This window comes from Amblyomma maculatum, chromosome 1, assembly GCF_055883805.1.
Source record: "Amblyomma maculatum isolate TAMU_Amacu chromosome 1, ASM5588380v1, whole genome shotgun sequence".
NCBI classification, from domain to species: Eukaryota; Metazoa; Arthropoda; class Arachnida; order Ixodida; family Ixodidae; genus Amblyomma; species Amblyomma maculatum.
Window position 1 is genome coordinate 231,141,392 of NC_139344.1, and position 23,894 is coordinate 231,165,285.

At 46.4% G+C, this 23,894-nt stretch overlaps 1 protein-coding gene across 12 annotated transcripts in view; it reads left to right on the plus strand.

Annotated features, from left to right (window-relative positions):
• Window positions 1-23,894, plus strand: part of LOC146205877 (uncharacterized) — a 153,042-nt gene that overhangs the window by 73,657 nt on the left and 55,491 nt on the right. For 2 of the 12 annotated variants that reach the window (XR_014704274.1, XR_014704276.1), the window contains exon 1: window positions 19,363-19,501. The exons of the other annotated variants lie outside the window; for them this stretch is intronic. The gene's annotated coding sequence lies outside the window, so the exon portion shown is untranslated. Of the gene's footprint in view, window positions 1-19,362; window positions 19,502-23,894 lie in introns of those variants that run through there. 12 annotated transcript variants of the gene reach the window in all.

Here is a 23,894-nt window from a genome sequence, read left to right on the forward strand (position 1 = left end):
AATCGCATTTTATGTGCATAATTGAAATTTTATTAACGCTTTCCTATGGCGTGACTGGAAACACAGCATGTAGACGCATTTATTGCGAAAAAAAGAACGAAAGACGACGAGATACGGCGGCATATATGATTGTCCGAGGGCTCCATCCAGATACCCGTACCTCACCGAGTCTACATGTGCACGCTTTGGGGGCAAAGGTAAAAGGTGCCTTTTGACGTTTTCAACTGCGTTAGAGTTCCAGGTGATGCGGCTGTTGACATTCTTTGTCGTTCGGTGTTTTCATTCAGTTTCTAGATAACATAGTGAGCAACAAATAAGCATATCGCCTTTATCGGGCGCGACGCAAATGAGGTTCGCAAGGGAAGGGAGGACCTATTACTTGTGTTCAGAGGTTTACACTTTTCAGTACGATAGCAATGTCGAGAGGGAAGGGAAAGCCTTGGAGACCGAAACAAAAAAATAAAATCCTAGAATTTTTGCCGTGACACCTGTGCCACACCTCGTCGACGGAGTACACTATAACCGTCCCCTTTTATCACATTTTCATGGACCGGCCAGCAAACTTCAGAAACCTTCGGCTGCGACATCCAGCGGCAACTGCGGCGCTGCTTAGAACTAAGAAAGTACCTTCCACAGCCCTGCATAATCCACTGAGTAGCCACGGCCCTGATCTGCAAGAAGCCTCTGTCCGATTTTTCCAAGTTCCACTGTTCCCCACATGTCAGGAAGAGCGCTTTTCATACGCCAGGTAGTTAGTGAGCCAGCCTTGTGGTCTCGAGCAGCGCTCCTGGCCACAAAAGAATCCTCTTTGATAGCGGCAGCCACGCCGCTGTGAGGAGGTGGTTGGTAGCGTTCGTAAATAAAAACATGGTGCGCTGGGAAGCGAGCAATTGCGATGCGTCAAAAGCAGCTCTTGGGCATCCGCTCAAAATTTCTTGCCGCTGGACGAGAACACTTAAGGTCAACACTTGTCCCCACGGGAAGGAAGAAAGCACGGGGCTTCTCCCATCGCCCGTAGTCTTCGGTGGCCGACGATGATATAGGGTGACGCCTTGTTTTCTTCACGGCACGTGTTTTCTTCGACCCCGCAACGCGCACAAGAGGCGTATTTATCTCGGGGTCGTAGACCCCTTGTTTATGCAAAGTAGCCATTTCAGGGTCTCGGTGTTACTCGGGCGGCTATCACGGCTCGCGCAAGATAGGCTCGTCACTAAGGTCCTGTTTGCTCTAGCGCAGAACACCGTGTTGTTCCGAGGTTCAGGGCGCCGGCTCGTGACTTCGAGTGTCGCGGTGGTGTTTTGATAGGTCGGCCTGTTTACGTTATGCGTAGGTGGGGAGCAATTACTTAACAAACGCCTCTCAAGAGCTATGCGGGCCCCCCGTATAGGGTCACCTTGCGCAACCACATTGACAGGCCGTAGTCAGCGTTCAAGATTTCAGTTGATTTATCGCGTGACGCGTATAGATTGGTACATAATTTTTGCCAGGCTGATTGCCTAAACACAATGTGTACTTTAAGGCCCGACCTCAGAATTATTTCACACTAACTCAGCGCAATTTCAAGTCCCAGTAAGCCCGCCCCGGCCGCGCATGACGGCAGACGACGCGAGGCAACAGGGACACACTTTCTTGTAGTCCGGCAATGCGAACTAGATGACTCCAGCCGTCGGCGTCATCCTTTATTTGTTCGTTTTACAGCCAGCGCCATCTCTCGAAAAGTTCGAGAATTGTTGAAATTGGTAAGGTTCGGTTTGGTTTATGGCGTTTAACGTCCAAAAGGGACTCATGCTATGAGAGAAACCGTAGTGGATGGCCCCGGAAATTTTGACCACCTGGAGTTCTTTAACGTGCACTGACATCGCACAACACACGAACGCCTTGATTTTCGCCTCCATCGAAAAGCTGCCGCCGCGGTCGGGATTCTGTCCCGCATCCTTGGGCACGGTAGTCGAGCACCCTAACCACTGCACCACTACGGTGGGGTGGAACAGGTAGGATGTGGATCGGGGGGCTGGAGCAAAGAGAGGGAATGAGGAGACGTGAGCGACGGGAGTGCGTTGACAGCAGTACACGAAACTAAAAGTGATGTCAGACCTATTCAGGTTCCGAAAACAAGATTGCTGTGTTGTGGTCCTAGTAACTTATAATTGTTTTGTTTTTGTTCGGATATTAGAAACGTGCGTTATATATCGCCCATAAGGCGGCTTGATACTGTAGTATAATTTGCATATTGAAACGTTTTGAGCATTGAGGAGTAATGTACATGGTATGCTTCGTAATTTTAATGAAATAAAAGTCCTGATATCAATTCCTCTTGCCCAATTTCTCGATGTCTGCTTCCCCGTGTTAGTCATTTTCGTCCGTCTGTTCATTCAGTGCACCTTGCGTACCCGTGCCATGAGCTCCCTTACATTTACAGGCGGAGATCACAGCATCGTGGATGCACATGTGCCATCTAAAGAACGATTCCAACCGCATTTATTGTAGGCATTCGAGGATTAGCCAACAAGCTTCTAGAAAGATAAATTTATTCGAGATACACTTCGGTACCAATGTTTGGCATAAGAGAAGCAAGTAAATTTCAGTCGCCCTCGCTTCACAATCATGCATACGCCAGAGGACACTGATATTTTTAGCCTAGGGTGTACACGTTCTTCAACGCAATGTAAAGCCGGCTGGCAGGTGCCCAGAGCATGCGCAGAGCGCGACATATACCAGGGGGACATTCACTACCGCGTTGGTGGCTCAGGTGCAAGAACTGCGACGTGAAAGAGTTTCAACCCTCTTACGAACTGAAAGGAAACGCGATCAGTAAACCATCACCCATTGTTCGCATCTCCCTAGACCCACTGCCCTCATCTCATCAATCTCATCAACAATTTATCAACACCTTCGAGAGATGGCGCTGTCTACTAAAGATAAAAGTAAAACACGCAAAAAAAAAACGACAATGCCGATGAAGGCAACGTGGTCACTCCCGAACTTCCAAAGAATGTATTCCGTGTACAGGTACCACCAAAGCGGCCATATCGAAAGCAGGGACTCGCGGCCGCACACTCGCTTGTTCCTCCTAAGAGTGGGACTTTCTATACATCATCATGCATTTCTTCACAGCGGTGAACGATGTAACGTTCGCGCGGATATAAACAGCCCCCTTATCCTGGGTTTTGCAGGCAAAGGAGAAGAAAGAAGCGTAACCAGAAAGTACTAAAGGAGTTGAGGCACCAAATTTCTCTTATGTATTATGCCTGTGGAATGATTCTTAGCACGTTACTAAACACAAACACCGACGCGGATTGCGCAAGAAAAAAGCAGTAAATAATTTAAAGTAGTAAACTTTCCCCCGCGAAGTTTCTGTTCCAACCGTTGAACGGCGGTTGTAATGTTGACACATTGAGGTCCCGTGAGTTGCGCATATAATACAGCATGATCGCTGTTTTCGTCATTTTATTACGCAGCAATTCATATGCAAACCTGCCTAAAAGTTTGAATAATGAAGACAAAATACTAAGCAGCGATTATTGTAAGTGTTTTTATGTCTTACGTGACCAAGGCGCTTCTATGTCACGACAACCGTCGCTCGGCAGCTGAAACCAAAACCGAATCTTCGCGACGAAAAAAGTGTAACCATAAAAATTTCAGTTTCTATACGTGAATTCCGTGTTGTCATTTACGTACACTGCTGTCTTGCGCGCGGTTCCTGAAAAAAAAAAAGCGCGTCAAAATGTTTAGTGTCTCTACTCCTTAAAGGCCCTTTGTGAAGTGTGGTTCACATGCGACCAGCATAGGGAATTGGTTTCTCAAAACAAACCAATGGAAACTTGGCATGCGGAACCTAAGGCAGCCGACGTTTCAATTAAAAAACTGAAAGCTCTTTTCACTTTGCTACAAAACCTTGTAAACAGGGGAACATTGCGTCCAGCACTTGCGCTGCGAACTGAGCAGTCAGTGCCTGCTGTTTGCAAGCGCACGAAAGACCTTCATCAGAAACTTGGGTATTGCTACATCCTGTCGCTTCTGCAAGAGTAGTTCATCAAGAGCTAAAAAGGGCTCATTGGCGTTAGTTTACACTGGAGCTCAGCAAGACGCCGCAGTTTCGGCAGCGAAGTCTTGTTTTAAAGAGCTCTTGTCTAGTGCTCAGACAGTCCTTGGACAGTCAGTGAACAGTCCAACTCTTACCCATACTGCTGCGCAGACCCGCCTACATCTGAGTGATAGTCTTTGCTGCGCCGCAGTCGAGCTCATGAAACAAACCGGTGAGTGACGATAGCACTGTTATCCGAACGCAGTTCTTCCTCACACGAAGCAGTTGCTACATCAGTTTGTGCACAACACAACACTGGTGGCACAGCATGTTGTGAAACACGCCTTCTACCTGGAATCTTCAACCTGGCGCATGAAGTCCATTTTGAATGCATAAGCGTTTGGGTACTGTAGTCCCAGAAAGAGCCCTCCGTAGGAAACATCCGAGCTGAGTGTAATTATAAGCGCGCTATCAAACCGTAGATATTTGCACTGTATCCTGGAGTTCCGGAGTTATCCGTCAGGCGCACTAAAATTATACTTGTATTTCGGTTTGTTGTTTTCTTTTTGTTTGGAGTGAAACAAGCGTCTACATGTTCGAGCAGAAGGAAGCCGCGCCCGCCGAGAGTCGTGCAGTGCACCCATATGGGTGACTTCAAGACTCCCCACAAGACACCTCCCCATATGTTTGAAAGCAGTTACTGCGGTGGGTCCACGCCACACTGGGTCCCTGTCCATGCTTGCTTTTTAACTTGTAGCTGTCTGTCCAAGCAAGGCGCTACGGCTTATAAATTTAAGCGACAAAAGTAATTTGAAGATGATTTAGTTATCATATGAAAATAAATAGCAACAATTAAAGAGCAAGCAGAAAAGAAAAGCTGCGCACATATTTTTTCTTGACTGTTAGGCTTTTCGCTTTCTGGGCAAAGTTATTCGAAAAACATTGATCAATTCCCCCGAAAAGACGTTACTCGAAAAAAAAATTATTAGGGACACTTAATCTCCGCCTTAAGGGTATGGCGCGATAGCCGATGATACCACCTCACATATAAAGCCTCCTTTTAACCAAGCCGTATGGACTTGTCTGCGTGGCGTAGGAGTAACGTGAATGCAAATGTATTGACAGGCTGATTCTGATATCACCCTGCCATATTAAAGGAGATGCCCAAGTTGGTAACTCCCGCCAAACATCACTTCAGGCCACCTTACGTCTATTCAGTGCTTGGCCGATCATACCACCTGCCAGCCACCACCCACCAGCTATCAGCTGCCAGTTCTTTTAAAATAGGTAAAATAGTTCAAGGGCGCCTACATTTTTTCTGTGCTAAGCCATAATTCGTAAAAGACACGTGGCATGCTGGAACATTGTCCCACCAATTTCAACCTGCGCGTTGGCTTAGTTGGTTGGTTTAGAGAGTTTAACATCTCAAAGGGACTCAGGCTATGAGAGGCGTCGTAGTGGAGGGCTCCTGAGATTTCCGCCAACTGGGGTATGCGTAGTCTCCTGCAGGAAATGGTGACATCAGATACTAAGTTCATAAGATTTATTGCCATCGGTTGCTTGACCTACTCTCGAGCATATTTGCTTGTTTTATTTTTACTTCCACGTCCCCCTTATACATATGGTTGACGTTGAAACTCGGGTCAGATTGCGAGGACGTCTCCTTTTCTTTTATTTTATTTTATTTTTTTTTTTTTTTTTTGCATAGCAACGAATGTTTTCTTTTTAGAAGTGGTGCCTGGCTGTCGTAGTGCGCTGCTGTACATTTACATATATCAGAAAAGGAACACTGTGCCGTTCCCAATCTAAGTTAGCTTTGCTGGACACTGGCGAACATGGCACACACCTTAGGTGATTACTTCCTTTTTGCTCTCATTTTCAACTTTGATATTTTTTATTTTTTGTACTTGTTAACATGCATATATAAAATGAAATGTTGGAGACTGGCAGCAGTGCCCGGTGCTCTTTTTCGCGCAAGGCAAGAAACCTCGCTGTAAATTGCAACATAAAAAAGCTCAACAAAACGCATCGACTGTGCACTAGTGACGATGCACACAATACTATCCACGCGACAGGAAGACTAATATGAAACAGAAAATTTGTATTAGAAAATTTACTATAAGAAATTAAAAGTGCTAATAAGAGTAAACTGTACAGGATTCAAAAATACAGTAATAATGGCAAACAATAACGAAGAAAAAAAATCAACAAGCCTACATCGCCATGAATTCCGAACAGCCGCGGTTGTGCAGGGGTTAGGGCGCTCGACTACTGCTGCCCAAGGACGCGGACTCAACCCGGCCGCAGCGGCCGCATTTCGATGGAGGCGAAAAGCAAGGTGCCTGTGTACTGTACTTGTTAAAGAGCACCAGGCGGTTGAAATTTCCGGAGCCCTCCACTACGGCGTCCCCTCGTGGCTTAGTCACTTTGGGACATAACACCCCGCAAACCAGCCCAAACCATGAATTCTCGTTTTCATCTGAACGTTCGTTATCAACGCATTTTTTTTTAATATGCCTAATATTTGCTTCTTGACAATCAGCATACCCCCAGATCATGTCCAGAAACGCATTTTTAGAGCTAAAGCGCTACCGATCCCTGTCCAACTCAGAGTTTTGCCTGGGTCCGCTTCAATTAACTTAACTCTCTTAAAATCTACTTTGCTGAAAGACAAAAGGCTGTCAGTATCTCTAACGTGCTATCATATATATATATATATATATATATATATATATATATATATATATATATATATATATATATATATATATATATATATATATATTTTTTTTTTTTTTTTTTTTTTTTTACTATAGATACAGGCGTCCCTCAAGGATTTATATTTGGACCACTGTTATTCTTGGTTTATATCCGTGACTTACCCGACTGCCTCAGTTATTCACAAGCCTTCCTTGACGTGGACAATACCACAATTCTAACCAGTAATAGGTCATAATTCGTTAACTGCGAAACACAGCACTGATATCAATAATATCATTCTCTGGTGACAACGTAACTGTCCACTTATAAATACCTCGAAAACAACTTATATTGTCTTCATTTCTGTTTATCAGGATGTTCCACAGATTCCTGTAATTAACATTTCTCCTTCTCCAATACAAGAGGTTAACCAATGCTCATTTCTTGAAATTGTTCTTGATTCCCATTTGAACTTCACTAAACTCATAGCACACTTGAAAAAAAAAAATGTGCTTATGACATGCGTATACTTCTAAAAGCGAGGCACTATTTATCTCGGGAAACATCGCGTTGCCTCTATTTTGCTTCAATTTATAGCCACATTACCTAATGCATATGTTCATAGGGAAACACATACATAAGTCACATAACTCCGTTACAGCACTTACAAAATCAAGCCATTCTTATCATAGCATTTATTCCACACCTTAGTAGTGCACTTTCACTTCTTCAGGACCATCACATATTGCCAATTCGCTCCCAGGTGGATTTCAAATATTTAATCATTGTTCTTAAAGCTGCCAGGAATTGAGTTGAGTTGTTGTACTCTACAGGTGGGATTAGGCTTGCTTATTCTGCCGGCAATTGCTCCACCGTAGCGTCACTTATGTGTTTAAAAGAATCCTAATATCTGTGAAATCTGCCCCACTATGCATACAGTCACTTATAACAGTACATATTCCACTGCAGCAGTCACCTTCTATGCCCACATTCACTCACGGTATAACATAGTCCATTCCAAAAGTCACCATCTATGCTCACATTCACTCACAGTAAAACACAGACCATTCCAGCTGCCACCATCTATACACACATTCACTCACAATATAACATAGTCCAGTCCAGAAGTCACCATTTACGCACACATCCACTCACAGTAGAACATAGTCTATTCCAGCTGTCACCATCTACAGTCAAGATCAGTGTCCTGCAGAAATTGTAAAAGAAGGCGTGAAGCCTCCCTTCTGCATGTCTCGTTTCCACTCGGGTAGACAATGTGCTGAAGTGCACCAAGAAGGGCTCCTGTCTCCTTGAAGGAAGCGAGCATCACACACCTTTCCGCGTTGTACTCTGGAGAGCACATAATATAATGTTCTATATCCCCGCAAACACCGCATATAGAACATAGCGGAGACGATGCCATGCCCGTCTTATGCATTCAGGCAGGAGTACGAGCAAAGCCTGTGCGAATTCGATGTAGTAGAGTGGCTTGATGTCTTCTAAGTCCCTTGGTCACACATGGCTTGTGGAACGAAGAATGTTCTGCCTGTCAGTTTTGCATTTAAGAACCCAATAACAACAATTCAACAAGGTTTACCACGAATAAAAATTACGTCCAAAAATGCGCACTAATTATGGAAACAAGCCAGTCATTTTTCTGCGCTGTTAGTTTGGAATGAGCTTCCTACTGGCATTAAACGTTCAACATCTTTGAGTATCTTTATGACCGTTCCTGAATTTGCTGCTGATAATTTATAACGTTTCTTATTGTGGTCCTGCTTACCTTATTTCTGTTCAGATATACAGGCTTTTTTCTCCTCTCACTGTTACCTGCTGTTTTTTCTTGCTTGCTTTGGAATTCATAAAGCTTACCATAGGAGATCCCGATACAGCCTTCGTGCTCTCGAACTTCCTTAAAGAAATAAAAAGAAACCAAGCACACCCTTTAAGACTAATAATTTGCATAAATTTAAATTTGTTTTTATGAAGAAAAAAAAGGTACATGCTGTCACACTCTTCCATGGACACCTGAACCGTGCCGTAAAAAAAAAAGAAAAAAAAAACGAGGAAAGAGGAATTTAAAGAAGGGGGACAGAAAGATGTATTGTAGCGGAGGCCTTGGGAATAATTTCGACCACCTAGCGATGATTAATCTGAGCACGCTGACATCGCACAGCACACGGGCACCTTTGAGTTTCTCCTCCGTCGAAACGCGACGCAGTATCTGTTACGCTTCTCTGGATACATGCAGAGCGTCGTAAGTGAAGGATACAAGGCGGAAATGAATGAATGAAGAAAGAGATGCCGTAACGAAGAGGTGCGGCGTAATCTTGAAAACCTGCGGATTTTTAACGTGCACTGACATGGCGCAGCGCACGGACGCCTTTGCGTTTCACCTCCATCGAACTGCGGCCACCGCGGTCGGGTTCTAACCGGGATACTTGGGTTCAGTAGCCCAGCACCTTAACCACTGAGCCACTGCGTCGGGTGCTTTACTTCGTTATAACTAGGTTTAGGTAGGGTTAAAACTCCGCCACTTTTCTCATGACAGTGTTAACTAGCTTGCGTGAGCGCAGGAAAAACACTACAGGCGAGATCTTGCAATGCATCGAAGGATTAGGCCATTCTCACCTTTTGTGCATGACAGAGTCTCATAAAATTCTACACTTCTTTCACAACTACTGTCCAAAACGCCCCGCATTGATTTTCAGTGTTTGCTACTCGGTGCGAGCACAAAAGAAAGTTTAAACGCTAGATTTTACTAAACATGACAAGCTAAACCATTTGCATCATTAGGTTCACAATAGTTTCTTGCAATCTTCCACTTGACTCACAACTAAAAGTTGTGTCTCAGAAAGGTGGGCTTGTGATAATTTCTAAAACACGATTTTTTTTTCTTTTTAGCTTTCCGATATGGATTTCAGGTCGGTACATACGCTTCTCAAGTGTCGTCTTCTAGGGATGAGCCGTCAACGCTCTTCCGTTTGGATGTCTCGCCCCCAGAAGCCCTTGCCGACTCTCTAAGCTCTTTCATTACGCTCAGCTTCGTTAAAAACACGGCGGAAGAGAGGCATTGAAATTAAGGCAAGAAAAGGCATTCGAAGAAAAGAAAAAAACACAAAACGCGGCATTCCTCCGAGCACAGTTTTGCTCTTCTTCCCCGCTCTGTTTGCACAACCGATGTCCTTGTGCTTTAGGGCGCACATCGGGAGCTCCCCACGGCGGGAGTCGTCGCGCTGCCGAACTCTGGCGCTGTCGTGCGTGGTGCCCCACTCGACGCCCGTTCGACAGAGCTCGCGCAGTTGCATATGAAAGGCCGACGAGAGTGCGCAATCTCCGCCGCTGCACCGGCTTCTGAAGCCGGCGGGCTGACCCGCCGGTTGACGGCAGATGGGCGCAGCTAAGCCTCGAGCAAAGCGAAGGGACCATAAAAGGGTCTGAGCTACGTTTTCAGTCGAGTGACGTTTCCCCGCATGACATTTTATTGGACTGTGCGTTATTTCAGAGGCGCGCGTGCGTTTGCACGCGTACTTTTCGCCCGCCGTTCGTGCCGCTTTTGCCCGCCCGAGCTTGCGGGGCCAAATTATTAAATAAATCTGGTAAGCGTATTCAAATCCCTCTTCCCAAGACGTAATATCGAGTGTCTTACTGTATTTGCCTTTCACTGTATAGACTTACAGCACCGTACAATAAATAGAAATATACCAGACAGCATCTCGCATTTGGCTAGGAATCCGCAGTGAATACAGAAAACATTGAACAATGTACATGCTGCAAAGAATTGAGTAGACTCTCCACCTCGTCCCTCAAGATGGTCTGCAAAGAAACAGCATGATTTCGTGCTGGAAGAGCACCTTCAGAAACCTGCTGGCCTCCATGACGAAAGGGTCTATCGAACAATATCTGGGTTGACCACTTCGGCAGATGGCGCCAGTGAAGGGTATCGTGCTTCGTAATGACAGTCCAGAGTGTGCCGGCCTGTTCATGAGCACGTGCAGGGACTGAAATGGGCACGCTTTACCAGGTGGCTTGGGCCGGAGTTTGCGGCCGCGTGCACTCGAGGCTGGCCTCAGAAAGCGAGAGGGGCCACCCGTCCTCGCCGAGGTCGCAACCTCCGCCCCCTGGGCGCGATCGGGGGAGGCCATTAATCTGGGCGGAGGCCCAGCAGCCTCGTTGCAGCCTCGCGATCCTCTATACATAGCCGCGGAGACAGTTTCGCCATCGGGATTCGTCACAGAACGCAAATGCCTCTCCGTCATTCCGGCGGCGCTCACGTGGATTGCCATCTTTGTTTCTTGCACGACGCGTTCGCATTCGTCTTGCGCGCGGCGCTAGGGCTCTTGTGCGGCCCCGGGGCGCCTTTGTCCGCGGAGCCCGAACGCCGCTTTCTATTTCCAGGGCCGATCAGATAAACGCCGCGAGGGCGAGTCATTAGGGCGTAGTTTACGAGCTGAAAATGTTGCCCCGCTCATGGCAGCGCCGCTCGGGTGACGGAGACCGCGCGGTGTCGGGGGCGCACGGCCGCATCTGCCATCAGTGCGGCCGCCGGGAGCTATCTTTCGCCGCCGCCGCCGCCGCCGCCGCCCGTACAAATGAACTGCAATTAGAAGGCGGCCAAGCGGTGAACGGCTTTCGCCACGAATGGCACCGATATCAGGAAGCGCTGCGCGGGCTCGCTCCAGACGTCGTCCCTCACCGACACGTGGACCAAGCGTCGCGCTCAGATGCCATCTTCTCCGCCTCGCGTGTGCTTCACGACTGACGGCGCTAGTCTAACTAGTATTACGTCTCTATGTATCGAGTGTCACAGCGTGCTAATGATTTTCTGGAACTGTACTGTGCTCAACGCTACATGACATAGTTTTGCGGCAAAGGTAGCATGTCCGCATTGGACTCTGTTGTTTACTGTAGGAATACTGACCTGTGCACTGCCGAAGAAACGCAGCTCGCAACACGTAGGAAAATTTTAGGTTCTTCGTTGAGCATTCGTGAAAAACTATTCAAAAGTGAGATATGCTAATGAATGCGACGCCGACTGAACTGAATTTAAGTTTCAGTTTTTCTATGAAAAACCATTTAACTGTTCTAATTGATGACCGACACGTTTTGGCGCGCTTACAAGCAGTTGATCTGTCTCGTATTCTTGCCACCTAGATGTCACAGTAGGTGATTGGAAATTTTCAGTGACGATACGAATATTCAAACGAAACATACCGGCAGATTGAAGCTCAGCTTATAAATGCGGAAACTAGAGTAACGGCATGCTCGTTCTTGTTTAATGTGGGGAATCGGACGTGTTAGTACATCTTTTAAAAGATGGCAGCGCAGAAAGACAAGGACTGAGATGAGACGACAAGGATGGCGCTGAACTTGCGACAACATTTATTGCGAATAATTCACGCATATATACAGTCTCATCGAGCCGGCGTCATCGTCAAAGCCTGCGCAAACAGGTTAGTTCTTTTTCGAAGGTAAAAGATCCGGAACTGTCACACACCTCCTCCATATTATCTTCCATATTACGCATCTGTTCTGCTTCCACGATTTCTTTGGATACAAGTTATTTGCACTTTCTGCTATAAAGGTACCCTCAAGATCAGAGGAAAAAGTCCTTGCGCGTCAAATAGTGGCTAGCCAGAAAATCTTCAATAATATTTTTCTTCACGGGCATATTTTAAATTCTTTGCATGCTCTCTTAACCTAACACGCATCTCCCAGTTTGATCAGCATACATTTTTTCTCAGCTAAAAGGAATTTGCATACTACGCCTTCTGCATATTGAACAAAACGTCGCGTGTGCTCCTTTCCGCAGTTCCGTTTCTGTGTTGCCTCAATGCGGAATGAGAAATCCAGAGGCAACCCAGCAACCGAACTGCGGAAATAAGCACAGACGCTTTTGTTAAATGAGCAAAAGGCATAGCTGACCAAATTCCCTTAAGCTGTGGAAAAATGCATGTTGGTCAAACTTGGAGATACGTGAACGATAGGTTAAGAGAGAATGAAAAGAGCGTGAAATACGCCTGTGAAGAAAAGGATTTCGAAGGTCTTCTGGTTAGCCACTGTCAGACCTGCAAGGACTGTTCCTCTCTTTTTGAGAGCACCTTTAGTTTTTTAACGTGCACTGACACCGCACTGCATACAGGCATCTTGGTTTTCGTCTGCATTGAAAACCTACCGTCGCGGCTGGGATTCGATTACGCATCCTTGGCTACAGCAGTCGAGCGCCCTGACGACGGCGCCCCCACGGCGGGGCACCAAAGAACGTGTCACCCGACAAATCGTGGAATCTGAACAAATATGTAATGATATGGGGGAAGCATGTGTCACTTCCTCATCTATTACCTTCTCTGAAAAAAATACTGCCTATCTGGGCATGCGTTAACGATTACGCCGGCTCGTTGAGACTGTATATAGTAGATACTCAGGCAACGTACGCCACGGACGCAATTTTGTGGCGCAGGACACAGCTTCAGCAGTGCAAGGGGCGATTAGGAGATTAGATGTACAAACAGCGTTTCGCCGTGCTACATGCATGGCGGCCACTGTGGCGTAGGTGCATACTTCCTATACTCGTTTTGAAACGAAAGCTTCACTGAGCTAGCTGCGGCGCGTTTCGCGTACGCAGGAGTTTGACCTTCAGCCGACCTTCTGCCGCGTGCCTAGCGGCGCGCGGCCTGCTCGCCGCCCGCTTTTGTTGTTGTTGTTAGCCTCATAAAAACGCCGCATACCCACTAGGGGGATTGGCCATGACCAAGCGGAGATACAGTTTCTTAGATTGCATGTTGCAGAAATGATGTATTAGGAACTTGAGCAAATCAAGTTCAGTGACCTTGGGGTTGAGGGTGGTACTGGGGCTCACTGAGCTTTTTTGTGAGCCCGCTTCTTCTTCGCATGTGTGGTGCACGGAGCGGGCGGCGCTCCATTCTTCTTCTGTTGCTGCTTCGCTTCTTCTTCTACATCGCACACCTGCTTCTTCTTCACACATATGGCAATCATCATTTGTACCGGTGCATATCGCCCCTCTCCGTGCAGCACCGCACATGACGTCATCACTTAGCTATACGTCTCACTGCACATGCACGGAGCTCTTCAGCTACTGCGCCGCAGCGTAGCCATGGAGCAGCCGCTCTCTTGCGAAGGCGATATATACGCTGAGAATTGCGGCGAGTCTGCAGTGCTATGACATGAATGAGCCCACAACGTTTAGTGCGAGAGCTCGAAACGCTCACCTACAAGCCGAATCTATTCATCCTGCCAACATCGCTCGATGTGAAGAAGCGGCACGTGGGAAAAATGAAGCTGAGAGAGCTAAAGCAGCGATGGAAACTCCCAAAGAGCGAGAAGAGAGACTTGCAAAGCGGCGTCGCAAAGCGGCGGTGTAGAAGGTGCGACAAAAACAACAACAGAGAAACGATTCGGTTTCATCTGCGACTACTAACTGATTGCGCTTTGTAAATCTTGCCTTAGCTGAGTTAAGACACTGCCAAATTTTTTTGTCCTTGTTGCATGGTCAACTTTTTCCTGTATTTGGCAGTGGTCTTTTTTGCTGTCGTTGAGTAGAATATATAATCCAGAACCACGTCAAAGAGTGGATATGTTCCTGAGCCGACTTGTTTTAGAGGTTTAGATGTTTTAGACTGCATATCTCATTGACATGCTTTACCGGTCATGAATGATAAAAACATGGCCTTTGACGTCTGGAGCAGAGGTTACATTCCAGATATGCAATCAGAAGGTATCATAACTGAGATTTGTTACACACTCTCTCCTTCTACTGATAGCTCCTCATGAGCGCATGCGCGTACTTGCACACACACACACACACACACACACACACACACACACACACACACACACACACACACACACACACACACACACACACACACACACACACACACACACACACACACACACACACACACACACACACACACACACACACACACACACACACACACACACACACACACACACACACACACACACACAAAAGCACCGTCTCTAAGGTAACTTATTCATTCACAAGTTAACATTCCGCGCTGAAGCCAAACTCGCGAAATTATAGGGCCTAATTCTGCTAAGGACTAGTTTGCACCTTGACGGACGTTTGCTTGAATGCCCACGATATCCCCTATGTGCATCCTACACATATACGCGAGATGTGTAGTCAGGGTGGCGCAGTGGTAAGACGCCCGACTACTGAGCCGGAGTGCCCGTGTTCGATCCCGACCGCCGGCGGCTGCGTTTCGATAGAGGAGAAACGGAGAGGCGTCCGTGTGCTGTGCGATGTCAGCGCACGTTAAAGATCCCCAGGTGGTCGAAGTTACTCCATAGCCTTCCAATACGGCTCCTCTTCTCTTTCCACTTTCACTCCTCCCTTCCCTTACGGCGCGGTCCAGGTGTCCACAGAAACAAGCGTGACAGATACGGCGCCTTTCCCTTCCTGTGAACCAATTATTATTATTATTATTATTATTATTATTATTATTATTATTATTATTATTATTATTATTATTATTATTATTATTATTATTATTATTATTATTATTCACACCTTGAGTCCGCGCCGCCTTCCCCGAGGCAGACCAAGTGCACACTGACGTCGGCCAACCACGAACTTATTTTAAAGACCTGAGGATGTGGATGTGACCCGCGTCACGCAGCGGTTGCCCTGAAGTGTGTTTGATTGACAAAAATCCATCATCACCATCATCATCAACCTTACTATACCCACTGCAGGGCGAAGGCCTCTGCCATATTTCTCCAATTAACCCGGTTCTGTGCTAGCTGCGTCCACTTGACCCCTGCGAACTTCTTAACCTCATCCGCCCACCTAACTTTCTGCCGCTCCCTGCTACGCTTTCCTTCCCTTGGAATCCAGTTTGTTACCCTAAGCGACCGTCGGTTATCCTCTCTTCATCGCCTAATCACAGGACACGAACAAGGTGACAGAAGGCAGCGTAATGCTTTGGTATATGTCCCGTTTGTGTGCACTGCTTCACTTTTGTCAAGATTTCGAGACTCCAAACAAAGCTAGGCCCCTTACTTAAACTATTGCTGATACTCCCTGATAAGTGCTGCATATCCTTCCCATGTTCCTATTTATTTTTAAGCAACGCGAAACAAAGGGCTCTGCGAGCGCCTACAACGTGTATTGAAAAGTGCTGGTGTTGACCTCTTGAGAGCTTTGACACTGAGTGCCATGCGGATCGCCGATAAAAGCGGCCAGTGACACTCGATACGTGTGTCTGAGTCCTGTTCAGTGTCCAGTCAGCGAAAGCGCCCCTGCTCGCAGTAACCGTTTGGAAGCGGCGATAGTGTTTCTCTCGGCGGACACCGCACTGCACTGTCTCCGTGTGCGACGGCGGAGCCTGCTTCCCGACAGCCACGCGTCTGTGTAGTGCCGCAAGCACAGATACTTCATGGTTATAACTTATAATAGCACGTTCACTTCATAGCCGCGGCAACTTCTTTCGACGAAGGCAGTGTGCAAAACTACATTCCGAGTTATTCCAATCTTGGTTGTTCTCTTGTATTTATTGGCTCACGCGACGCGACGTCTCCGCTATCAACGGGTGATAACTGTTGATAGAAACAAGTCAGGAGCCCTCCAATATGGCGTGTTTCAAAGCAGAAAGTGTTACAGTGTTGCTTTCGTGCCCAAGTTGAAATCCATCGGCATATTCCAGAGACTCAGATTGCAAAGTTTGCCTGTAACCGGCGTTCTGGATTCGCTGAAGCTGTGGCTTCGAACATTTACGCTTCTTGTACGGCAAACCACAACGGAGAATAAATAGCATTCTTAAGACCATGGGTAAACACTGACTGCGGTGAATCATGGACATTTATCCTACCTCCCATATGCACGCCTGGCTCATATTCGTCTTACGAAGTTCTTATGCTGCTAAGCAAGAAGGCGTTCATCCGATAAACAATTTACACGGATACAATTTACACGGCCGTTTATCTTTTTTTTTCCTATAGCCTGATTCCTTCTCTCGCCATTTGGAATTTAATTATTTCTCTTGGGTCATACAGTGCGCTCTCATAAACGTCACTATGCATACGCCACACAGATTGTCCGCTAAGGTGGCATACATGTTCCTCGGAGCGATGGACCCGTGTGATACCTTTGTATGTTGAGAAGCGCCTTTTTGTTAATTTCTTTTTCGCCTTCTGTTTTCTTGTTCCTCCGGAACGTTATCGCTCTGAGGGTCACAGGGAGAAGTCAGCGCAGAAGTCTATTTGAATTAATTTTCCAGGAGATTTTACTGAGCTTTATGTAAGGACCAGAAATCCAGTGACCCAGGCTTGTTTTTCAAAGTGGAAGTGGTGAACTCTTTGAAATGCTTTCAAGTTTTATTCGTGGCTGGTAGACTTCCGCTCACAGCTGGGCTGCCTTGTGAGAAGCCGAATCTGCCTAAAGGGCTGGTCTTAGGTCCATGTCTTGAGTGCTGACGGGTCCAACGAGTCCCACGGCGCTATCTAATTCCGAACTACTCTTGTGTACAGGGAGCTCAGCCAATCCGGCACCTGATTTTGAGGTAGGCTCTTATATTCCAAAGGCGCAGCAATATTTAAGACCAACTTGTTTCCCGTGATCGTAAAAATGATAGTCTGGATGCGACCAAAGGCCTACCGAAAATAATCTGCGAACTAACGCCAGCGGATAACGGCCCGTTTTATTTTATTTATTTTTTTTAACATAAACATCATTCTGCCAACACGTTTCTATATCGAAGGAAGTCATCGGCTCGCTTAAGCTGGAGCAAAGGTGAATGTTTCCTTAACTAAACGCTTGAGAGTGAAGCACGCAAACCCGAAGCACAAGCAAAGGGAGAAGGGCAGGTCGCCCACCGTTTTCCCGGCATTCCCCTTTTCACTTTCAGCACTGAGTGTGCAGAAGCAGCGCAGTGCTTTCGCAAGACAAACACGTCCTTCCCTCACAACAAGACCCGGCGTTTGATTTCAGAGCCAAAAGACCGTTTTGAATGTCTCGTGGCGTGACGCGAAAGTGCCGAGGCGCGCGCCGCGGGTTATCTCGAACGGTGCAGCCACGTTCAATCAACAAGGCGGCCCCAGATACGCATGGCAACCGGACGCGCTGAATGGGTCCCGCAGTACGAGGGCTCAGTGGCAGCTGCTGACGGTGCACGCAAACGCCCGAGAAGGGGTCGGTGTGCCGTTTCTGTTTACGACTTTCCCTACGCACAGTTATTTCGGTTTCGTCTTTACTGATTCGGTCGAAACGCGCTATCTCTAATGGGAGAAAAACGAGACTGTCTTTTTTTCCCTTTCCTGTGTCTGACACCGACTCATCGCTGTAATGAGAAATGCTGTATACTGTTTTGACAGAGAGAGCGCGCGACTCCCTATCTTTCGGGGTTCTGCACTTACTTCGACTGGGACGAAAGGCAAAGAGGCACGTGTACTGAGACTTCAGTGCACAGCAAATAACTTAGTGATTGAAAATAATGCCGATATTTTAATTGCGGAGCGCTTTGGGCAATCAGTATAGCTTTGGGACGTGAAATAATACAAACTATTCGCGATGAGCAGTTTGTAAAAACAGAATATCATCAGTGCCCTTTGTTTCAAGGAAAAGTACCTTGTAAACTGTATCGCTTAAACAACAACTTGTTAGTAATAACCGCAGGATACCGGCATTGGCAGCAGTGGAAAGGTTCAGCAGCCATACCTGACCAAATGCTAAACCGTTTCACCAATGCCACCACATACAATTTCAAAAAAAAATGTCAATCGAGTGCTAATAAGAAAGAAGTGTCAAAACAAAGGAAGACTAAGAAACATTTCCGATTCCGATAACCAAGATGGAAACGGAAGGAGAGGGGATTTAGCTATTTGCACGTGGCGAGAACGACAAAGAAAGCGCGGGAGATGGGTGAGAAAGGAAAAGCTTAGCGCATCTTGTCCGCAGGGCGTGACCCTGTTCACGCATCCGTCGTGGCCAATAAATTTACTGAAAAACGCTTTCTGCTCGTCCATGGGCTGTCGGACGCATCCGTGGCTTTTAAACATCCAATCAGTAATTTGTACGCCTTCTGCACCGATGAACGTTGGGGTCATGCTCACGGAGAGTTGACCATCGTGAGGGATGGCAGTCCAATCGATGTAGGACTGCCCTGAGAGGCATTCTCTAGATGTCAGTGCCGGGAAAGTCCCACATTAGATGCTAGGTTGTTTCTTATCGCTTGCCCCAAGCTCGCGATTTAAAATGAGAATAATCGTTAGAACACGCCACTTTCATCTAGAGGTGATATAGGAGCGCCACAAAATCGGAAGAAATCGGCTAGTTAACGAACAAGCTTCGGTACATTGCCGTTTTTGAATTGAGGTTAACTAGCATCACGGCCCCGATATGGCACTATTGCCGCTACGGCAGCCATTGCCATCCGATTTCTGTGAACTTCCGGATGGAGAACGTGGTTGTGCAAGGCCTTATACGCACGGGAGAAATGAGACTCATTTTGCGAGTACGAACGATAAGGACTACACTGTCTATGCAAAAAACGTGCCTACCACGCGTTTGCGATAAGCTTCTTCTCGGAACAAGCTGCATCAAGTCCTAAGCACAGTAAAAAATGTGTCGAGCAAGTAGACCGCCAGCGCCCCAATGAACGCGCAAACCTATCCTTCGGCAAGTGACTGCTGCCTCGTAGTGCCTGCTCTCCTCGTGTTCCGCTGCAAACGCGGTAACGCGCTCGATCCCGCCGTGGTTTGTCTCGTGCAGCGCCTGAGGATCGCTTCTGCTAGGTAAGAACGTTTATGGGCTCTGCTTGTACGCGCATGAATAAGATCGGACGCACGAGTAGACTGGATTCGTGAATTTTGCAAACTGTATTTGTACACTTACGACTTGTTTTTACTTTGTCGATCCCTGTAGAAGTCTGACAGGAATGAATCTATGCTACTTGCGAGAAGGTCTACATCCGCATGACCTATTTCTACTCTTTCACTTTTCTTTTTTTTTTTTTTTTTTTTTTTGTATAGAACACATGGCGGGTGCATATAAAGCTACGAAAATGCGTTACAAATGGTATGGTGTTGATGCAAGATATAAAACATTTGTAGTTTAGCTGCTTTGTCGCGAGATTAGAAATGAGCCCTGATGACGGTCGGTGAAACACATTGTGCATTTGCTAAGGGATAGCTATCTGTGGTGCTTTAGCACTTCGTTTGTCGCCGTAACTGTGATGTTTTCCAGGCGTTGCGTAACGCCGGTCCAATGCAGTTGTAGGGAGCTAGTCTAGCCCTAAGAGCTAGAAGCTGCGCGGGCTGCTTGAATCGGCGGATAAGTGTCCATGTCTTCCTCGAAGTAGCGAGGTAATCCAGCGGTTCCTTTACACAAGTCGTCGGCACCATCAGTGTTCTCAGTCACCAGGAACGGCATGCAGATGTTTGGTTCAATATATTTCTTTCTTGCCCCCACTCATGTCAGCGGCAGACAGCGTCACCCCTCCTTTCACTCAGCAAATGCGCAGCAAGTGGCGACATCTCTCTCGGTGCTTGCAACTAAAATTAAATCACTGCTTTAATTGCGCACTGTGCTCTACACAAGTCTTACAATGCGTCTATTTGTGAACTAGTTCAGTCACTGATGTCATGTAAACACTGTGGTCTAATCCGTGTTAATTTCCCTCACTGCAGGAATGATTAAGTGCTGTTCACTGTTCAGATCTCCCCCAAGCACAAGCAAAAATGCAAGCAAAGTGCACCTTTTTCGTTCCGTCACTTGAAAACACCGACGCGGCAGAGCAGTGAAGTATCCTGTGTGGCATGGCTACTTAGAATCCTCGAATGTTCTCGGCGTTTAGGTGGAAGAATTTTTTAACGCATTTAGGGAACAAATGCGAGTTAATGACATTGTAGTAGCAAATCAAGAAGAGAAATGGGCATGGACAGGATATGTAATGCGAACGCAACATAACCGATGACCAGTAAGAGTGATAGCGTGGATCCTAAGGGAAGGCAAGCGTAGCAAGGGACGGCAAAAGGTTTAGTAGGCGAATAAGATTAAGAAGTTTGCAGGGTTCAAACGGATGAAGCAAGCACAGAGCCGGGCTAATTAGACAGATATGGGAGAGACCTTTACCTTGCAGTGGTTGTAGTGAAGCTGGTAATGATGATGATAATGAAGATTGTATAATGGCACTATAGCAAGCAATATCTCCGCAGATCGTCCCCAGGCAGGCCGGTTCTCTGTAGCTATTTTTTTTAAACGCACCCCCGTAGTTCTTTTTTGTTTTGTTTTTTTAATAGCGCTCTTAATTACCCATTGTGGGCGCAATATATATTTCATGCCATATCGCAGTCAGTTGGCGTTACACAATCGTAACCATGCTTTTATAATTTTATTTGCTTTCCAACAGCGTAGGTCAGTGAGGTTGGACGCTAGAAATGGCCTACGCATATTTATCCGTATTTTCTGCACGTTTCGAGTGAACCGCTCACAAAAACTATCGCACAAGAAGAGAATGAACGCGGGCACTACAAGTGGCCGTACGAGCACGGATAATGCTAGTTAAGGCGTATGCGGGCTTGAACGCACCGTAGAACTCGCCACGAATGAACACACTCTGGGCATGAGAAAAAAAAAAAGAGAAAATACTACAGAATTTTCAAGGTATCGCTCTTCGTTCATCTCGTGAGTCCATCTTGCAGTCATGAACGGACAAAATTTCTTGTGCGTCGCTATGTGCGAAATTAGCGGCAGTTTTCCGCAACGCTTTTGTTACAATCGCACTGATAGCAAGTTGGAACACAAAGCAAACTGAACAAGGGTTGGCTAACCGACCCTACAACCACTGTTCACTTTGCTATGTCGTCTACGAGAATCCCTTCTATCTGCGCTCTCTCTGCCATGAATTGCAAGCTACTTACTAAATGAGCAAGTATCATTTGCATAAGCAATCCTGAGGCCTGCATCCCACGTGACAGGAGACGTAGGTGCATTTGCTGCTACAGCACTTGGCGTCATCTCCTCGGCATAGTGGTTGCTGTGACGCACGCCTATTGTTTCAATATTTTCTTTGGAATCTAAATTAACTCCATTGTGTGTGCCCGCAGCAATGATAGTGACCCAGTTGGAGCCACTTGACAGACTCCTGACAGACAGCAGCGTCGTCGGCAACGGCAAGCGGAGGCACAAACCGTCTCAGCGCGTAGCCTTACCAGATACCATGCTGGCATCTAAACAGTGCGATATATATATGTGTGTGTGTGTGTGTGTGTGTGTGTGTGTGTGTGTGTGTGTGTGTGTGTGTGTGTGTGTGTGTGTGTGTGTGTGTGTGTGTGTGTGTGTGCGTGTGCGTGTGCGTGCGTGCGTGCGTGCGTGCGTGCGTGTGTGTGTGTGTGTGTGTGTGTGTGTGTGTGTGTGTGTGTGTGTGTGTGTGTGTGTGTGTGTGTGTGTGTGTGTGTGTGTGTGTGTGTGTGTGTGTGTGTGTGTGTGTGTGTGTGTGTGTGTGTGTGTGTGTGTGTGTGTGTGTGTGTGTGTGTGTGTGTGTGTGTGTGTGTGTGTGTGTGTGTGTGTGTGTGTGTGTGTGTGTGTGTGTGTGTGTGTGTGTGTGTGTGTGTGTGTGTGTGTGTGTGCGTGCGCGCGCGCGCGCGTGTGCATGTGCGTGAATTTTATTTGCTGAAGATATCTCGTGATGGCCCGATGACAGAAAATCTATAGACAAAGTGAGGCAATAATGTAGCTGTTAAATTAATCTCTTCATTGAAATACCAATTAGAACTTTTTTCAATGGTGACTGAGTGGTTAAATGGAGATGGGCGTCGAAGTGCTTGCTATGTGGCGGCCTCGTTATGAATCCAGCTCGGACCGAAATTTTTGCTTCTAAAATTCGCACGAAAATTTATCAGCGGATGCCAATGGTTCGCGACAGTGTCCACCTGAAGTCGCCTACAATGGTAGGTATAAAAATTTCATGTTTAAAAATTGCCTAATCGAATGTGTGCTTTCGAACTCTAATCAGAACAGTGCACCAACGTCCCGGTTCACCTGAAAGCGTTTTAAGCGCCGATATAAGCTCTACAAAACATCAGAATGCTACCTAACGGTAATAATCGGCCTTTAAATATTGTTAATTGAACTGTAAATGGCACAGTGTACCAATGTCCCGGGTCACCTTAAAGCGTTTAAAACGGCAATTTCGATTCTTAAGCACCTCAGTGTGTTATTTGAAAGATAAAAAGCATCCCCAAAGAAGTGCATAATTCTCTATGCGGCAATTGCTTGAAAAAAACAAGAAAGATATGGAAACAAAATTTGATGAGCTAAAAGAACAATTGTCGCTTAAAAACGCAACGTAAAGGTAGCACATCCTAATGCACAAATGACCAAAGCTAAAGAATACTAGAAAATTTTCAATTCCAACTATTATCATACGCATTCAAAATCACTGAAATAGTCGATCTCTCCATAAATGTTTTTTCTTCTTCAACATGTTATTTATTACACTGAAACAACGTTCGATGTAAAGTCGTGGGCAAAAGTTGTATGCAACACTCAGACGGTGACGGAGCTTAGGAAAAGTGCATCGAAATGCCATCTGGCGACAGCGACAATAACAGAGATAGAGACACATGCATCTGAATAAAATCGGGCCCGCCACTATTGTCTCGATCCCCGATAGCGGTTGCAAGATAAAGTTGCAATGCCATTTTCCCGAGCTCCACCACCGACTGAATTTTGTATGCCATTTTTGCTCGCGACTGTATATGAACTACGTAGGAATTATTAGGAAAACAGCATCAAATGAGCACGATGGGCAGTAGGGCTCACACAGTCAGTGAAACTAGACAAGAGGCAATGCAGAGGCATCACTAAGAGTTAGTGCCACTCCGTCTCAAACTCGGCCTGTGCATACAATTCCCTTAAATGAATACTCATCCTAAAGAAGCGGCCTTCTGTAGCAAAAAAAAAAAAAAAAAAAGAGAGATTCTCAATGTCGGTTTATCGTGCACGTTTTCCCGATGATGTGTAATAAAATTAGAAAAAAAAACATGTCTAAGTCCTCATCAACAAATGGCAGTACAGTGGGGTAGTATCGCTCAGAATGCGGCGTCAAATTAAATATTTTCCTTAACGTCTGTTGAAAGCAACGACCATCGAGGCTACGAATTATTTTCTGACGCGTTCTCACAG